Consider the following 19,879-nt stretch of genomic DNA (forward strand, 5'->3'; position numbering starts at 1 on the left):
TTTATAGCTCTGCAAGGTCTATGCTGCAGATGGTGTGTTACACATGCAGAATCTCACCAGGACCTGTATCCACACATCCCCTCCCCTTTTTTTTCAAGCTAGGGTCTCACTCTAGCCCACGCTGACCTGGAACTCACCCTATAGTCCCACGCTGGCTTCGAACTCACAGAGATCGTTGTACCTCTGCCTCCGGAGGGCTGAAATTAAAGGCGTGCACCACCAAGCCTGGTTTTTACATACATGTTAATAAATGGCTTATACATGAGTGGAAATTCAGTAGGTATTGCTGTATTTACAAGACTGATAAAAATTGTCCTAAAGTGAAGCCGGGCGTGGTGGCGCATGCTTTTCATTCCAGCACTCTGGAAGCAGAGGTAGGAGGATCGCCGTGAGTTCGAGGCCAGCCTGAGACTACATAGTAAGTTCCAGGTCAGCCTCAGCTAGAGTGAGACCCTACGTCGAAAAACGAAAAAAGAGAAAAAAAAATTGTCCTAAAGATGGAAAGAAAACATGGATAGACAGGGCTATCCACTGGCTATCCACTGACTCCGTGAATGGTCAAACTGGGTATCTTCAATTGTCACTTGGGCTAACTGAATCGGGCTGGACCTAGTGGAGGTGCCTTGCATTTGCGAGGGGTCATGTGTAATGGTGGGTGTTGGTTATGTGAGGGTTCCTTTTGCCCCTGCTGAAATACATTTGTGGCTCAGAATCTTCTAAATTGCTGAGGAAGCGACGCTGATCTCTCTTTTCTCTCTTCTCCCCAGGAGGAATTGCTCCCCGGGTCACCAGCACCCTGCTAAGTTCGTTTTCAGTGACAGGAATCCTGGGGGAGCATCTTGCTCTCACATCTCTGCCTCCTACCGTGGGGCTGGGCCCCGAAGTGCTCACCTCTCCTGCAAGAGCCCAAGGGAGCTGCCCACCGTCCCAAGGGGGGCACGGGAGCGATTCTTTGGTGGATGTCAGGAGGCGGCAGAGACAGGCAAGATTCATGACAAGGGTGACATCCAGCCCACGTCCCTCGAAGTCACCTGAAAATCCTGTGAGCTCCTCGCAGCCAGGTGCCCGAGGCCAGGGATGGGACCCAGGAGGCTTAGTGCCCCAGGCACATGTCGCCTCTCCTTTGGAGCTGCACCTTCCACGCTCAGGGCTGGTGCCCCTGCCCAGATCCTACACCAGGACCAGATATGGTAAGTGCTTGCGTTTTTTTGTTTTTAATTAGTTTTGTACTCAGTGGATACAGTCAAGTTGGTACCATTGTTAGCCTCTTCCCTGTCCTCCCCCGGTCCCTCCTTGTTGGGGTGTATGGGCCGTGCACTGTGGAGTTAGCCCTCAGTTATGGGTAGGAGGAAATGTCTCTGGGTACCATGACCCAACGTGTGGCTCTGACATTCTTTCCGGCCTCTCTTCTGCGAATTTCCCTGAGCCATGTTGGGTTCGTTTTTGGTCAGCTTCAGTGATGAGCTCTTGGGAGCCTCCGTGTCTCTGGATCTCTGGTTTGGTAGGAGTTGATTGTTCTCTGTGTTGATCTCCTTCACCCTTGTGCTGGTACCAGGTTCACCAAGAAAGCAGCACCTTAAGTGATTGCTTTTTAATCTTTCAATTAAGCATCGCTCTAGTCACACAGCTGTTCTATTCTCTTTGTTGTTGTTGTTTTTAATGTTTTTGTCAGCGTATATTAATTATACAAAGTAATGTGCTTATTGTGAAATTGCCATACATGTGTATGATATCCTTTGATTATATTCATTACATATTACCTTCTCACAAATCCCTTAGGCCTCTTCCTAAATAATTTACTTTCTACTCTCGTCTTTTTTTTTTATTTTTATTTTTTTATAAATCTAGATTCTTCATATGAGAGAAAACATACAATACTTGTCTTTCTGAGTCTGGTTTTTTGTGCTGAAAGTGATGATCTCTGGTTCTACCCATTTTACAGCAAAAAGCCAAATAGCTAATTTAATCTTTTTTGAACTAGCAAATATTATATGCTTATATAGCAAGGAGATTTTCAGAAAGACTTCTGCATGGCTTCATGACAGGGACGCATTCTGGGAACTACATTCTGAGGTAGTTTTGTCATTGTGTGAGAATCACAGTGCACGTTTACATAAACCTTGGCGTTGCTGGTTAGCCACTGCACATAGCTCCTCTCTCTCTCTCTCTTTCTGTCTCTCTTTTCAAGGTAGGGTCTCACTCTAGCCCAGGCTGACCTGGAATTCACTATGTAGTCCCAGGGTGCCCTCAAACTCACAGTGATCCTCCTACTTCTATCTCCCGAGTGCTGGGATTGAAGGTGTGCGCCACCATGCCCGGCTTCTCCTTTGTTGATGGAGAGGGCCTCCTGGGTCCCAAGCGGCTATGTAGCTGAGGATGATTTAGAGCTTCTAATTCTCCTTCACTTCTGACTGCTGGGGTTACAGTTTATGCTGCACACTCTACCAACTGAGCCACAGTGCCAGCTTTACGCATGGCTTCCTGATGCAATCAAGAGAGAGAGAGTTAACTTGGGTATGGAGGTTTATGCTTACAATCTCAGAACAAGGGAGCTGAGGGAAGAGGATCATCCTAAGGCTGAAGAAAGCTTGGCTTACACACTGAGTTCCAGCTAAGCCTGGGCTACATTGGGACCCTGCAAGAAGGAAGGAAGGAAGGAAGGAAGGAAGGAAGGAAGGAAAGAAGGAAGGGAGGAAGGAAGGGAAGAAGGAAGGAAGGAAGGGAGGAAGGGAAGAAGGGAGGGAGGGAGGGAGGGAGAAGAGAGAGAAAGAGGGAGAAAGAAAGGAAGGAAGGAAAAAGAAAGAAAGAGGAAGAAGATCTGTTCTAAGTCCGCCCATTTCCCTACAAATTTCATTATATCACTTTTCCTTACTGCTGAGTAGAATTCTATTGTCTATATGTACTGCATCTTCATTATCTATTCATCAAAACCACAAAAAAGAAAGAGGTAAAGAGAGTTAAATAAGGGCTGGAGGGATGGCTTAGTGGTTAAGCCACGTTTGCCTGGAAAGCCAAAGGACCCAGATTCAATTCCCCAGGACCCACGTTAGCCAGATGTACGGGGGGGGGGGTGTGCACGCATATGGAGTTCATTTGCAGTGTCTGGAGGCCCTGGCATACCCATTCTCTCTCTCTCTCTTTCCCTCTCTCTCTGTAAAATAAATAAATAAAAATGTTAAATAAGGTATATGAGGATTCCAGCAGGAGTAGCATGGTATTTGTTTTTACAGTAAGCTTTTTGTTTTGTCATGAGTACATGTGTGTTGTGCTTGTGTGCACGCATGTAGGAATGCATGCATGCACACACAAAAGGTATAATACAGTCCACACAGAGGCCAGCAGCACAGCTGGTTGGTATCCGGCATGTGCACATGTGTGTGGACGGCACAAAAAAGCCACGTTGTGGGCTGGAGAGACGGCTTAGCGGTTAAGCGCTTGCCTGTGAAGCCTAAGGACCCCGGTTCGAGGCTCGGTTCCCCAGGACCCACGTTAGCCAGATGCACAAGGGGGCGCACGCGTCTGGAGTTTGTTTGCAGAGGCTGGAAGCCCTGGCGCGCCCATTCTCTCTCTCCCCCTCCCTCTATCTGTCTTTCTCTCTGTGTCTGTCTCTCAAATAAATAAATAAATAAAATTTTTTAAAAAAAAGCCACGTTGCTTTTCGTGACAGTCTCCAGTAGATAAGCTAGCCAGTAAGCCTCAAGGATCCCTCTGTTTCTCCCTCCCTAACCCTGGGGTTACAAGCATGCAGCACTGTGTTGGGCATTTTATGTGTGTGCTGGGGATCTGAACACAGTTTCTCACATCTGTACAGTGTGCTGGTGTGCATTAGATGCCTCCCATACAGTCGTGGGTTCTGAATGTTTGGTCTCCAGCTGTCAGCAGTTTGGTAGGTGGAGCCTTACTGGAGGAGGTGTGTTTTTTTAAAAAAATATTTTTTGTTTATTTTTATTTATTTATTTGAGAGCAACAGACAGAGAGACAAAGAGGCAGATAGAGAGACAGAATGGGCGTGCCAGGGCCTCCAGCCACTGCAAACGAACTCCAGACGCGTGCACCCCCTTGCACATCTGGCTAACGTGGGCCCTGAGGAATTGAGCCTTGAACCGGGTCCTTAGGCTTCACACGCAAGCTCTTACCTGCTTAATCTCCCCAGCCCAAGGTGTTTTTTTTTTGGGGGGGGGGGCTGGAGGCAGGCTTGTGGGGATTACAGCCAGCTCCCACTTGCCAGAGCTTGACTCACTCTCTTGCTGCTGTATTTCCATCTGCTGTGGCCGGAGCGATGTCCAGCTTCTGCTCATACCATTTATCACAGTCACATTGCTGGCAGAAATCGCCCAACCAAGAGCAGCTTGTGGGGGAAAAAAGGTTTATTTTGGCTTATAGCCTCGAGGCAAAGCTCCATGATGGCAGGGAAAACGATGGCATGATGGTGGACATCACCCCCTGGCCAACACAAGTTGGGCAATAGCAACAGGAGAGTGTGCCAAACACTGGCAAGGGGACACTGGCTATAACACCCATAAGCCTGCTTCCAACAATACACCGCCTCCAGGAGGCTTTAATTCCCAAATCTCCATCAGCTGGGAAGCTAGCATTTTGAACACCTAAGTTTATGGGGGATGCCTGAATCAAACTACCACACCATCATTTTTCCCCTGCCCATGAACTTTCCCCTTGAGATTGTAAACCAAAACAATGCCTTTCCTCCCATAAATTGCTTTTATAATGTGAACGTAGCTATAACATGCAGTAAGAAAGGCTGAGCCATGTCAGGGCTGGAGAGATGGCTTAGTGGTTAAGACATTTGCCTGCGAAGCCTAAGGACCCAGGTTTGATTCCCCAGGACCCACGTAAGCCAGATGCACATGATGGCACATGCATCTGGAGTTCATTTGCAGTGGCCGGAGGCCCTTGCACACCCATTCTGTCTCTCTCGCTCTCAAATAAATACAAACAATAAAATATTTAAAAGACTGAGCCATGTCCCAGGCTCCTATAGTTAGCAAGGGCTCTGTTTGTTTGAGACTGACCGTGTGCTTGATACTGACACCAGCCCAGCTGATCACTGTTCAGAGGTTCACAGGATGCCAAAATAAAATCCAATGGCCAGACGTGGTGGGGCACACCTTTAATCCCAGCCCTCAGGAGGCAGAGGTAGGGGGATCGCCATGAGTTCGAGGCCACCCTGTGACTACACAGTGAATCCCAGGTCAGCCTGAGCTAGAGTGAGACCCCACCTCAAAAAACAAAACATGAAAAAATGAAATAAAATACCATGCTACTGAGCTGGGGAAGAAAATATGCAGCTCTTGAGCACAGTAGATGAACCTGAGGGAGGGACTGAATCTGGGCTTCCCTGTTAGTAACTGAGAAAAAAAAAATGCATGTGTGCTTATGCGTGCGCTCACGTGTCTAAACATGTTCAAATGTGTGTGGGTGCATGTGCATGTGTGTGAGTGTGCATGTGGAGGCCAGAAGTCAACCTCAGATATATTGCTCAATTGCTCTCCATCTTATTATTATTTTTGTTTGTTTGTTTTTATTATATTTATATTATATTATTTATATTTATGTTATATTTATATTTATTTATTTGAGAGAGAGAGAGAGAGAAAAAATGGGAGCTCCTTGAGCCCCTGATCCTCCTGCCTACACCTCCCAAATGTTTGGATTACAAGCGTGTACCACTATACTCAACTTTTATTTATTTTTTTCTTGGTTTTTCAAGGTTTGGTTTAACTCCAGCCCGGGCTAACCTGGAATTCACTATGTATTCTCAAGGTGGCCTCGAACTCTCCACGATCCTCCTACCTCTGCCTCCCAAGCGCTGAGATTAAAGGCGTGCGCCACCATGCCCGGCTCTACACCCACTTCTTATTTAAAACACAGGGTGCTGGTAGATTCTCTACTGCAAGGATGACATTCTGGTGCCCAAAATAGTGAGCACAGAGTCTGGCCAAATGAAGTTTTGCAATTGGTTCCTCACTCACGGAATTTCTTTTTATTTCTTTTAACAATCTTTATTACAGCTTTTGTTGGTTTTCTGTCTCCAAGAAGGCAGAAATCACATCTTTGTTCTCAGCACAGCTAGTGCTTGATAAATATTTACCGAACGAGTAAGGGAAGCTGGTACCCACCCATGTGACGGGTCGGTTCACTTCATCCCCTGAGCAGGAAATCACAGTGGTGGGGTGGGCGTTGGCACGGCGGGCTGTCCGGTACTGACACTCTGCTCAGTTCTTGCTGGCCAGCCAGGCAGAGGTCAGCCTGCACTTCCTGTAGCCCAAGAAAAGACGATGTGACATGTTGCAACTGCCAGGATGACCCTGTCCTGATGCCCAGTGGGTCTAAATATAGCCATCCCTTACTGGGGACCGCAGGGTCTCTTGGGCACACCTGTGTCTGCCAGCCCTGATACACCTTCACGGGTTGCTAATCCCAAGTGTCCACAGAAGCAACAGGGAGGGGCTGCAAGGAAGTGTTCTTGTAAAGCCAGAGGAGGAAGACCCTGGCCAAATGCCTCTGACTCTCCTACAATATACAAAGGAGACATTCAGCTCTAGGAGGTAGTGGCTCGGAGGGTCCTCAACAGATGGCTTAGAAGGTTCTTTCTTGGGCTGGTGGTGTGACTGACTAGGTAAAGTGGCTTGCTTAGTATGAGGACATGAATTTGATCTCCAAAACCCACATAAACCATAAAAGTGCCAGGTGTGGTGGCTCGTACTTTTAATCCCAGCACTAAGGAGGCTAGGCTAGGAGGATCACCGTGCATTTGAGGCTAGACTGGGCTACAGAGTGAGTTCTAGGTCACCCTGGGCTACAGTGGGACCCTGTCTCAACATAAAATAAAAATAAAAATGCCAGGTATGGTGGAACACACCTGTGATCCCTGCGTTGAGGAGGTGGAGGCGGAGGCGGGGAGAGCCCTGGGGCTGACTGGCCAGCCAGTCTACCCTACTTGGCAAGCTCCAGACCTTGTCTCAAAAAGTGTGGTGAATGGGGGCTGGAGAGATGGCTTAGCAGTAAAGGCACTTGCCTGCAAAGCCGAAAGATCCAAGTTCGATTCCCCAGTACCCACATCAGCCATATGCACAAGGTGACGCATGTGTCTGGAGATTTTGCAATGGCTAGAGGCAATGGTGCACCCATTCTCTCTCTATCTGACTATCTCTCTCTCTGTCTCTCTCAAATAAAAATGAAATGATTTTTTAAAAATTTGAAAAAAAAATAGTAGTGAACTGCATTCCAGAGGATAATGCCCGAGGTTGTCCCTGGCTTCCACACACATATGAAAACACATACACACATGCATGCAAAAAGTGCCCTTATTACATTCACCACTATCAACCTTTCTGAACTGGAAGTCAAGCGCAGTTTTAACTGGAGCTCAGCATTTGTATACAGACATTTGTCTTGTGAGATCAAATTTACGTTGGATGAAATGCACAGATTCCAAGTGCACAGGGACAACCTGAGACCCTATGGAAATACAGAACATGTATCCAAAGACATAGACCTTTGCTGATTCCCTCTTCTCTATCCCAGGAGGTGAAATTTATAGCCAGTGAAATCCATGCTCTGCAAGTATTCTCTCACTGAGCCACACCCCAGCCCCTCACTGGGGATTCTAGACAGGGGCTCTACCACTGAGCCACACCCCCAGCCCCTCATGGGGGATTTTAGACAGGAGCTCTACCACTGAGCCACACCCCAGCCCCTCACTGGGGATTCTAGACAGAAGCTCTACCACTGAGCCACGCCCCCAGCCCCTCACTGTGGATTCTAGACAGTTCTACCACTGAGCCACGCCCCCAGCCCCTCACTGTGGATTCTAGACAGGAGCTCTACCACTGAGCCACACCCGAGCCCCTCACTGTGGATTCTAGGCAGGAGCTCTACCACTGAGCCATGCCCCCAGCCCCTCACTGGGGATTCTAGACAGGAGCTCCAACACCAAGCCACACCCCCAGCCCCTCACTGGGGGATTCTAGACAGGAGCTCTACCACTTGAACCCTTTCATTATTTTATTTTCAAACCAGGTCTCACTAAACTTGGCTGGCCTTTAACTTACAAGCCTCTTGCCTCACCTAAGTATCTGAATTGTTTAATAAACTGGCTTTTTGTCTTCAGACCAGATCCATCCCCCCTCCGTCCATAGATGTAAATCAACAGTTCTAACGTAGGAATGACTTTGCCTCCCTGGAAGGCTTAGCAAGGTCTGGAGACATTTTGGTTGTCACCTGGGTGTGGAGTGAGACTTCTGACAGCTTACAGGTACAGGCAGGAGGAAGCTGCTAAGCCACGCAAAGCCCGGAGCAGACCCTCCTCCCCACAGCACAGAACCTCACAGCCTGGCATGGTTTGGTGACAGGAGACTTTCAGTCTCCCAGTCGTACCCCCCACCAAAATTGCCCCAGAGTTTTGCATTTATTTCTGAAACTCTACGTGGAAGTGCACCAGCGTGGTACAGAAAATGCACAGATAGTAGTATCATCTTCCTTCTTCATCAATTTTTGTTCATCTATTTCTGTTTGATTTTGTATTTTTTTGTTTATTTTTATTTGAAAGTGACAGAGAGAGAGAGAGAGAATGGGCATGCCAGGGCCTCCAGCCACTGCAAATAAACTCCAGATGCACTATTTTGTGCATTTGGCTTGCATGGGTCTTGGGGAATCGAGCCTCGAACCAGGGTCCTTAGGCTTCACAGGCAAGCGCTTAACCCCTAAGCCATCTCTCCAGCCCCCTTTCCTCATTTCTTTATGCCTTACTTATGTTTGGCGCCTGCCAAGAAATCAGCACATGAAAAGCTGGGAGTGGTGGTTCGTGTCTATGCGCTCAGCGCATAGGAGACTTGAGGGAAGAGGATTGCTGTGAGTTCAAGGAGCATCTGACCCACAGACTGAGCTCCAGGTCAACCGGGGCTAGAGTGAGACCCTGCCTCAAAAAAATAAATAAATAAATTTTAAAAATGAGTCAGCAATATTTTCTTTTAACTTTTAATTTTTTGTTTGTTGGTTGGTTTTCTTCCAAGGTAGGGTCACGCTCTAGTCCAGGCTGACCTAGAATTCACTATGTAGTCCAGGGTGGTCTCGAACTCACAGTGATCTTCCTGCCTTTGCCTCCCGAGTGCTGGGATTAAAGGCGCGCACCACCACACTGGCTACATTTTATTTTATTTTTTTAAAGTATTTTTATTTATTTATTTATTTGAGAGCGACAGACACAGAGAGAAAGACAGATAGAGGGAGAGAGAGAGAATGGGCGCGCCAGGACTTCCAGCCTCTGCAAACGAACTCCAGATGCGTGCGCCCCCTTGTGCATCTGGCTAACGTGGGACCTGGGGAACCGAGCCTCGAACCGGGGTCCTTAGGCTTCACAGGCAAGCGCTTAACCGCTAAGCCATCTCTCCAGCCCTACATTTTAATTTTTAAACTTATTGGTTCATTTATGTTTTTCATATCTCTTGTGTGTCAGATATCTCATGGAGTGTTCACAAATTTAGAAAATTAGGGATAGAAAAACCCACATGTGATCCCTTAGTGAACAACTTACATCACAAGTGTTCCTGTGAGCACCATTGAATCATGCCCTCCCTCCGTTACTTTCCTCTCTTTTGCTGGCTTGGTTGAGCTAGAATTTATGGAGAAACATATATTCAAGCACCGTGTGCAGCATCAGGTGTTCTCACCATCGTCTCATCATGAGAACGGAAGTTACCAGGTGCTGTGGGAACGGGGAGGGGAGTTTGGCATGTTCTCTGAGGGAGGCAGAGGAAACCCGAGGAATCAGAAGATATCTAAGCCAAGGAATGCGCCAGGGAAAGGAGGGAGGGCAGACCTGGTACAGGGCACAGCCGAGGCAAAGACAAGAATTTGTGTCCTCCCCCCCAAAAAAGAATTTATGTCCCATGTTAAGCAAATTAAGGGACAGGTACCAGCTCAAGGGATCTTTACAAGCAGACTGGAGGGGTTGAGGAAATGGCTCAGTAAGGGAAGTTTATCATGCAAGCAGGAGGGCCTGCGTTCATACCACCAATACCCATGTGAAAAAGCTCTGGAGAAAGTGAGACCAGGAACCCCTGGGGGCCTACTGGCTACCTAGTCTCCTAACCAAGCTGATGAGCTTGTTTTAGCAAGACACCCTGTCTCAAAGCACAAGAAGAGAGCTACTAAGGAAATCCTTAACATCGACCACTGGTCTCCACACACGCGTCCATCCGTGCACACGCGCTCAGACGTGCGCACGGATGCACACGCATACGCACATGCGCGCCACACACATATACAGATGTCAAAAATAGACTAATGGAACGAAAAGACATGAAATTTAAAAAGAAATAGGCTGCAGACGTTAGATTTGATCGTGAGGTGTTGCGAAGGCACGCAGGAATGTGTGCCCGGGGCAGGGGAGGGCCAGGCTTTCATTTTTGAAAGGTCATTCTGTTGGCTGGGCGGAGGGCGGCCGCAGGCCATCAGGATGAGGAAGGAATCTGTCCTCAAAGTTAGAGCAGAAAGAGAAGGAAGGAGTGAATTCAGGTGAGTGAGTGAGCAGCAGTCCGGACTCAAGACTTACTTTAAAAGTTCCAGAGAGGGGCTGGAGAGATGGCTTAGCGGTTAAGTGCTTGCCTGTGAAGCCTAATCGAGGCTCGATTCCCCAGGACCCACGTTAGCCAGATGCACAAGGGGGCGCATGCATCTGGAGTTCGTTTGCAGTGGCTGGAAGCCCTGGTGCACCCATTCTCCCTCCCTCTCTCTCTCTCTCTCTCTCTCTCTGTATCTGTCTTTCTCTCTGTGTCTGTCGCTCTCAAATAAATAAGTGAATAAATAAGTGGAAAAAAAAGTTCCAGAGAGGGTGACATACGTGAAATGGAATTTCACAGCAAGCCCTTGGAGGTCTGGTTGCTCAAAGAGCTACCTGAGGTGAAGTAAGAGCTATCTTAGGATGAAGTAAGGGGGCTGGAGAGATGGCTGAGTGGTTAAGGTGCTTGCTTGTGAAGCCTAAGGGTTCATGTTTGACTGTCCAGGTCCCATGTAAGCCAGACGCACAGTGACATAAGCGCATAAGGTTGCTCTTGCACTCACAGGGGTGCACAGCAGTGGCTGGAGGCCCTGGTACACCAATTTTATCTCTCTCTCTCTCTCTCTTACTCTTGCATTAAAAAAAAGACCAGTCTATTGGGCTTGCCTCAAAAAAAAAAATAATAATAATGTTATTCTGTACCTCATTGAGGAAAGCCTGGAGCCTCAAGTTTTTCATTCCACAAATATTTTTGTTGCCATCATTTATCTCTTGTAATGTTTTAAAATATTTTATTCATTCATTTATGTATTTATGTATAGATAGGGTCTCTTGTAGGCCAAGGCTAGCCACAACCTTGCTATGTAACTGCAGATGACCTTGAACTGATCTCCCTGCCTCCACCTCCCTCCCAATGCTAGGATGAAGTGTATGCCATCACCCAGTTTATGAAATTCTGAGTTCCAAACCCAGGGCTTTGTGCCTGCTAGATAAGCACTCTATCCTCTGAGCCACACCACCAGCTCTTCCTCTGTTAATGATTTTTAAATTTATTTAAAATTTAATTTAATTTAATTTTGTATCTTTTCACAATTTTTATTAACATTTTCCATGTTTATAAAAAATATCCCATGGTAATACCCTCTCTCCCCCCGCACTTTCCCCTTTGAAATTCCATTCTCCATCATATTACCTCCCCATCTCAATCATTCTACTTACATATATACAATACCAACCTATTAAGTACCCTCCTCCCTTCCTTTCTCTTCCCTTTATATCTCCTTTTTAACTTACTGGCCTCTGCTACTAAGTATTTTCCTTCTCACGCAGAAGCCCAATCATCTGTAGCTAGGATCCACATATGAAGGAGAACATGTGGCGCTTGGCTTTCTGGGCCTGGGTTACCTGACTTAGTATAATCCTTTCCAGATCCATCCATTTTTCTGCAAATTTCATAACTTCATTTTTCTTTACCACTGAGTAGAACTCCATTGTATAAATGTGCCACATCTTCATTATCCACTCATCAGTTGAGGGACATCTAGGCTGGTTCCATTTCCCAGCTATTATAAATTGAGCAGCAATAAACATGGTTGATCACGTATTTCTAAGGAAATGAGATGAGTCCTTAGGATATATGCCTAGGAGTGCTATAGCTGGGTCATATGGTAGATCAGTCTTTAGCTATTTTAGGAACCTCCACACTGATTTCCACAATGGCTGGACCAGATTGCATTCCCACCAGCAGTGCAGAAGGGTTCCTCTTTTTCCACATCCCCGCCAACATTTATGATCATTTGTTTTCATGATGGTAGCCAATCTGACAGGAGTGAGATGGAATCTCAATGTAGTTTTAATCTGCATTTCCCTGATGACTAGTGACGTAGAACATTTTTTAGATGCTTATATGCCATTCGAATTTTTTCCTTTGAGAATGCTCTATTTAGCTCCATAGCCCATTTTTTGATCGGCTTATTTGTTTCCTTATTATTTAATTTTTTGAGTTCTTTGTATATCCTAGATATTAATCCTCTATCAGATGTATAGCTGGCAACGATTTTTTCCCATTCTGCAGGTTGCCTCTTTGCTTTATTCACTGTGTCCTTTGCAGAGAAAAATCTTTGCAATTTCATGAGGTCCCAGTGATTAATCTGTGGTTTTATTGCCTGAGCAATTGGGGTTGTATTCAGAAAGTCTTTGCCAAGACCAATATGTTGAAGGGTTTCCCCTGCTTTTTCCTCTAGCCTTAACTGCTAAGCCGTCTCTCCAGCCTCCAATTTACTTATTTTTAATATACATATATATATTTATTTATTTATTGACAACTTCTACACTTATAGACAACAAACCATGGTATTTCCCTTCCCTCCCCCGCTTTCCCCTTCATAATTCTGCTCTCTATCATATCTCCTCCCTCTGTCTGTTAGTCTCTCTTTTAATTTGATGTCATCGTCTTTTTCTCCTATTTTGAGGGTTTTGTGTAGGTATTGCTAGGCACTGCGAGGTCTTGGATATCAAGGCCAAATTCTGTCCGGACAGTTGTATGTAAGGAGTGGTGCCCTTCCTTTGGCTCTTACATTCTTTCCGCCACCTCTCCCACAATGGACCCTGAGCCTTGGAAGGTGTGAGATGTTTCAATGCTGGACACTCCTCTGTCCCTTCTTCTCAGCACTATGCTGCCTTTTGGGTCATCCCAGGCCACTGGAGAATTTTAAAGATGAAGTAATAGCCTGGTTTGCAGCAGGATGAGAAGAGAAAAATGCAATTACAAAGATGTTGTCACTGTTCAGATGAAAAATACTCAGGGGCTAGAGAGATGGCTTAGTGGTTAAGGTGTTTGCCTGTGAAGCCTAAGGACTCATGTTTGACTCTCCAGGTCCAATGTAAGCCAGACACACAAAGTGACACAACCATGCAAAGCCACTCATGCTTACAAGGGGGCACACACACCTGGAGTTTGACTGTAGTGGCTGAGGCCCTGGCATACCAATTCTCTCTCTCTTTGTTCTCACTCGTGCCTGACACTACCATCATAAGAGGAGAAAAAGATCATGACACCAAAATAAAAGAGAGACTGGGCTGGAGAGATGGCTCAGCGGTTAAGCGCTTGCCTGTGAAGCCTAAGGACCCCGGTTCAAGGCTCGATTCCCTAGGACCCAGGTTAGCCAGATGCACAAGGGGGCACATGCATCTGGAGTTCGTTTGCAGTGGCTGGAGGCCCTGGCGCAACCATTCTCTCTTTGTCTCTCTCTCTCTGCCTCTTTCTCCCTCTGTCTGTCGCTCTCAAATAAATAAATAAATAAAATTAAAAAAAAAGAACAAAATAAAAGATAGACTGATTGAGATAGAGAGGGGATATGATGGAGAGTAGAGTTTCAAAGGGGAAAGTGAAAGGAGGAGGGTATTACCATGGGATATTTTTTATTATCATGGAAGCTGTTAACAAAAATTTGAAATAAGCCAGGTGTGGTGGCACACACCTTTAATCCCAGCACTCGGGAGGCAGAGGTAGGAGGATCATTGTGAGTTTGAGGCCACCCTGAGACTCCATAGTGAATTCCAGGTCAGCCTGGGCTAGAGTGAGACCCTACCTCAAAAAAAAAAATTGAAATAAAAAAAAGTTGGAATACATACAAGAAGAAGAAGGAGGAGGAGGAGGAGGAGGAGAAGACGAAGAAGAAGAAAAAAGAAAACAGAAAAAAAATTCAGACCAGACAAGGCAGGGTTTAAAACCAGGCTCAAAACCAGGTCTTGTATGTCTGTATGTTTGACATTTGAGACTGGACAATTGTTTGTCATGAGGGGCCTTTCACATCTGAGGACCTGATCTCCACCCATTGACGTCCTTCGACATCTCTCACATCTCAACTGTAACAACCAAAACTATCTTCAGCTTTTATTTTAATTTTATTTTTTTAATTGAAACCTTCCATAATTATAGACAATAACCCATGGTAATTCCCTCCTTCCCCCCACTTTCCCCTTTGAATCTCCACTCTCCATCATACCCCCTTTCCAGTGTCAATCAGACTCTCTTTTATTTTTTTAAATTTTTATTTATTTATTTGAGAGCGACAGACACAGAGAGAAAGACAGATAGAGGGAGAGAGAGAGAATGGGCGCACCAGGGCCTCCAGCCTCTGCAAACGAACTCCAGACGCGTGCGCCCCCTTGTGCATCTGGCTAACGTGGGACCTGGGGAACCGAGCCTCGAACCGGGGTCCTTAGGCTTCATAGGCAAGCGCTTAACCGCAAAGCCATCTCTCCAGCCCTCTCTTTTATTTTGATGTCACCATCTTTTCCCCCTGTTATGATGGTCTTGTCTAGGTGGGGTCAGGCGGTCTCCTGTGGGTTCACAATTGCTCTCATTTGAGAGCCACTGGCTCCGGGTGATTCCTTCAGATCCCCTTTCCAGACAGTTCCGGGGGTGGGGGGGGGATGGATCTGCCCCTCCACCCTCCTTGTCAGCTCTTGAACATTTTTCACATGTTTGTGTGCGTACGGTATGCACGCAGGTCTGTATGTGTGCAGGCGTGTGCAGCCCGCGTGGACAGGTGCGTGTGCACTGTCTGCATGTGTGCAAGGTGCACGTGAAAGCTGGGGGCGGATACTGGGTGCCTTCTTCGGCGGTTCTAGGGTGTGCTTACTGCGGGAAGGGGTCTCACCTGAGCCCAGAGCTCACTCGTTGGCCTCATCTGGTTATAGCCAGCTTGTCTCCAACCAACATGCATGCCCCCGTGCCTGCTGGGCGTTTGCATGGGTGCTGAAGGCTGCAAACTCCGGTCCTCACACTTCTGCAAGGGCCGTACCCGCTGATCCCATCGCCTCGGGCCCCCTTGAGCATTTTATAAATGCAAACCCCTTGGCCGGCTGCACAATCTTGGGCGGGTTATGGAATGTTTATATGCCTCAGTTTCCTCCTTTATCAAACAACTCGAGGATTGCAACACTTTACAGAGACACTGGGAACCGAGTGAGTCATGTGCATTCTGTGAAGGGCGTAGCCCAGAAAATACTAAATAAATGTCATTTGTTGCTGCTGGGGTTTTGAGGCCCATGCCCTTCCCCTCTGGCACTCTTCTTGCTGCCCGGAGGCTTCGCACATCGGTAAGTGGTCAGCAAACATCACTGCTGACGCTGTCATCACTGTTACAATGGGAATCTGAATCCAGGCTGCCTCCGCCTCCTCCATCATTCTCCCTTGACTTCTGTGCCTGGCCCTCTGCCCTTATGAACTTTCTTGTACAAAAACTCCCTTCCCTGGGCTGGAGGGATGGCTTAGCCGTTAAAGCGTTTGCCTGCAAAGCCAAAGAACCTAGGTTCGATTTTCCAGGACTCATGTAAGCCAGGTGCACAAGGGGGTGCATGCGTCTGGAGGCCCCGGTGTGCCCTCTCTCTCCCCCTCTCCCTCTTTTTCTCTGTCAAATAAATAAATAACATAAAATATTTGAAGAAAAATAAAACCTCCCTTCCCTGTATCTATCTCCTTCACCCTTGTGCTGGTAACCAGGTTCACCAAGAAAGCAGCGCTCTTGCTCATTTCCCCAGTTACTCTTGGTTCCAGCTGGGGCCCTGGTGAGGTGCGATGGGCTGAAGCAGATCTAAAATGAACCCAACACAGCTCAGGGAAGTTCGTGAAAGAGGGGGCGGAAAGGTTGTTAGAGCCACATGTTGGAACATTATGCACAGAGACGTTGCCTGTTCCCCATAACTGATGGCTACCCCCACAGTGCATGACCCACATTCCCCAATGAGGAGGGTCCCTGAGGAAGGGGGGGGGGGGACAGGGAGAAGGCTAACGACGGTACCGACATGGCTGTCTACACACTGTGTGCATAACTAAAAATGTAAACAAACAAACAAACAAAACCTCCCTTTCCAGAGCTTTGCTCCAGCTGCTCCCGAGCTCCCTCGCTCTCTGTGCCTTCTCTTTGAATTCTACTTCTCCAGCTGCTTTGACAACAATGCAGGCTCTGTGTTTTCTGATTTGGCCACCATTTTCTATTTTTTTTTGAAAAATATTTTATTTTCATTTATTTATTTGAGAGAGAGAGATACAGAAATAGGCAGGTAGAGAGCGAGAATGGGCACGCCAGGGCCTCCAGCTACTGCAAATGAACTCCAGATGCGTGTGCCCCCTTGTGCATCTGGCTAACGTGGGTCCTGGGGAGTTGAACCTGGGTCCTTTGACTTTGCAGGCAAACGCCTTAACCACTAAGCCATCTCTTCAGCCCTTTTCTCAATTTTTTTTTTTTCCCCACACAGTAAATGTCATGCTTTTCTGTTTGTGTTGCTTGCCCAGCTCAATCTGGTCTTGACCTCTCTACGTCTCTGCCCACATCAATGCCAGCTGATAAGCCAGACTGGCCCCAGGCCCCTAACACCGGGTACAGCAGGAGCCTGAGGTTGATGCTGTCTTCTGCTTGTGCCCTCTCTGTGCATCCCCAGGAGGAGAGGCACCCCAAACCTGTCCCCCATCTTTCCCAATTCCCAACCGGTCCTGAAGACATACCTAAACAGCATTTTGGGACATACAGACAAATGGGAACCCATTCCTCTCCTGCCACCGGGGCAGAAGTTGACCAGCGGGTGAGATAAAACAGAAGCGATGGGGTGTGTGGTGAGACCCTGGGTCCTAGTGCACTCCTCCAGAGAAAGACAACTCAAAATACAAATGGGATCATAAGTTTCCTACTGCCCATGGCGCAAGAGTACAAAGTGTCCGGTCATCACGGTTCATGCTCCTAATGTAAGCACTCAGGAGGCCGAGGCAGGAGGATTGCCATGGGTTTGAGGTCCAGCTTGAGGTAGATAGTGAGAACCCTGTCTCAAAGAGAGGGATAGGGAGGGAAGAGGAGGTAGGACAGGAGAGGACATTAAGTAATATAAAATTGAAAGTCCCGGCGTTCACCAACGCTGGTTCTATCCCCAGACCTGGCAAATGCAGGTTGGCAGGCTGGCCACATTGAACAACACAGGATCAGAATACGGATTTAGAAAGCCTCACCAGACAAAGATGTTTCTCTCCAGCATTTCTTCTTGTTTTGGTTTTGTCTTTGGAGTTTTAGTTAATTTTTTTTTTTTTTTTTCTTTTTGAGGTAGGGCCTCCCTCTAGCCCAGGCTGACCTAGAATTCACTACGTAGCCTCAGGCTGGCCTCAAACTCACAGCAATCCTCCAACCTCTGCCTCTCCAGTGCTGGGATTAAAGGCGTGCGCCACCACACCCAGCTTTCTTTGTTGTAAAGAGAGTCTTGGTATGTATATGCCAAACAGGCATTGAATTTACCATGTAATGTAACCTTACCTCAAACTTGTGATCCCCTCTTTCCTGAACCTTCTGGGTGCTGGGAGAGCGGGTCTTCACCGCCACGCCCAGCCCAGTTTTCTTAAGAAAGGCATTGTTGGCATTTGAGGTTGTGTGTGCGTGGGCGGCTGGTGGGGGGGGGGGAGGCATTGTCCCGTCAATGTACTGCTGAACATTGACCAACATCCTCGTCCTTGCCCCTACTAGAAGCCAATAGAAACCTCTTTGTTTCCATCATAAAATGACTCCCAGTATATATCTTGGAGAAGGGAAAGGGAACCCCAGAGGAACACACCCTGATCTAGCTCAAAACCGAGACCAAATCCCACCTGGTTCTTTTCCAGATGAGTCACTTCGCGCAAGTCCAGCTCTTTGCCGGAGCAATGGGCAGACACGGCTTGGAGTGGAGGGGCAGAGGGGTTCTGCAGGCGAGCTTGCCTAGAGAGAGAGGGGTCGGGGGTGCGGACCCGTGGCCGATGCTGGTCTAGCATGCTCGAGACCCTGGGTTTTATCCTCAGCGCTTCCTTTTTTTTCCTCTCCCTAAAAAAAAAAAAAAAGATTCTGGAAGATTATAGAAGAGCTGTGAGGGAGGAAATTCGATGACTAAGATTATGGCCAGTAACTGGCAGGTGTTCAGTAAACAGCATTTATGCTGAACGAAGCTAACTCCACTGATCCTTCCCTTGGTCTTTTCATAAGGGGAGGGTAATGTGTGGGCCTCACGACGGATGGAGAAATGGTGCTTGGGGACGATTGTGATGGCTTCCTCGTGAAGCAGTGATCACACGGTTGAAACGGGAAGAGGGCTGGCTGGGGTACACGTGGGCCGGGACTTGATTCCAGCTCCGCCATGGATCTTGAAAGCGGAAGGTTGGAAGGGAGATAAAAGAGAATGATTGGGCTGGAGAGATGGCTTAGCGGTTAAGCGCTTGCCTGTGAAGCCTAAGGACCCCGGTTCGAGGCTCGATTCCCCAGGACCCACGTTAACCAGATGCACAAGGGGGCGCCCGCGTCTGGAGTTCATCTGCAGTGGCTGGAGGCCCTGGTGCACCCATTCTCTCTCTCTCTCTCTCCCTCTCCCTCTTTCTCTCGCTGTCTGTTGCTCTCAAGTAAATAAAAATAAATGAAAAAAATTAAAAAAAAAAAAAGAGAGAGAGAATGATCTCCCAGGAGGCTCACCGGCCTGGCTTCTTGTCTGGAATCATCTCCCTATGAAAGGCAGGGACAAGGGGGTAGGGAACTGAGAGGGGAGATATTAGACGGAAGCCAGGCTGATTTCCCTCCCTCCTATCCTTCCTCAGCCTTCATCTGCTGTCTCCTCCACAGCTCCCCTTACCTCGTTCCAACTTCTAACTTTGCTTATTTTTATGTATTTATTTGAGAGCAACAGCCAGACAGAGAGAGAAAGAGGCAGAGAGAGAGAGAGAGAGAGAAAGAAAGAGAGAGAGGGCACACCAGGGCCTCCAGCCACTGCAAATGAACTGAAGACTCATGAGCCCCCTTGTGCATCTAGCTTATGTGGGTCCTGGGGAATTGAACTGGGATCCTTAGGCTTTACAGGCAAAAGCCTTAACTGCTAAGCCATCTCACCAGCCCCAATATCCTATCTTGAGGTGCGAGACAGCTCTCCCAGGAAGCCTCCCCGGATTCTCTGCCCACTTCCTGTTGTGATGTCTCCCACTTACGCCTTGGTTCTAGTTTGTCACCATTTGCCCGTCTCACTTGGGGCGCATGCATGCCCAGATAATGCTGGGGCTCAAGGTGTGTTTGCATTGAGAATGAACAGTTTGGGGTAAGCAGACAGAGTGGCAAATCTTCAGGAAATTGCAAAGAATATGCTGAGCTCTGGAGTGTGTGTGTGTGGTGGGGGTGTGGGGGGGTGGGGGTTGTTGATAGACCACAGGTCTATGGAGTTTGGCTCCAGTACAAGAGGAAAGAGGGACATGAAGTGTACCCTTGTCACCTTTACCCTGACTTACCTGCTTTCTCCTTCCCCTCTTGGAGATAGGCAAGGCTAATTTTTAAAGGTATGTATGTGTTTTCTATACTATGCGTG

At 47.5% G+C, this 19,879-nt stretch overlaps 1 long non-coding RNA gene across 1 annotated transcript in view; it reads right to left on the bottom strand.

Moving 5' to 3' along the window:
- Window positions 1-18,267, bottom strand: part of LOC123456353 — a 54,746-nt gene extending 36,479 nt beyond the window's left edge. The window contains exons 1-2 of the long non-coding RNA XR_006634486.1: window positions 18,153-18,267; window positions 6,138-6,276 (exon numbers count right to left, since the gene is read on the bottom strand). This is a non-coding gene — a long non-coding RNA (uncharacterized LOC123456353). The remainder of the gene's footprint in view (window positions 1-6,137; window positions 6,277-18,152) is intronic.
- Window positions 18,268-19,879: the final 1,612 nt, after the last annotated feature.

This window comes from Jaculus jaculus, chromosome 21, assembly GCF_020740685.1.
Source record: "Jaculus jaculus isolate mJacJac1 chromosome 21, mJacJac1.mat.Y.cur, whole genome shotgun sequence".
NCBI lineage: Eukaryota > Metazoa > Chordata > Mammalia > Rodentia > Dipodidae > Jaculus > Jaculus jaculus.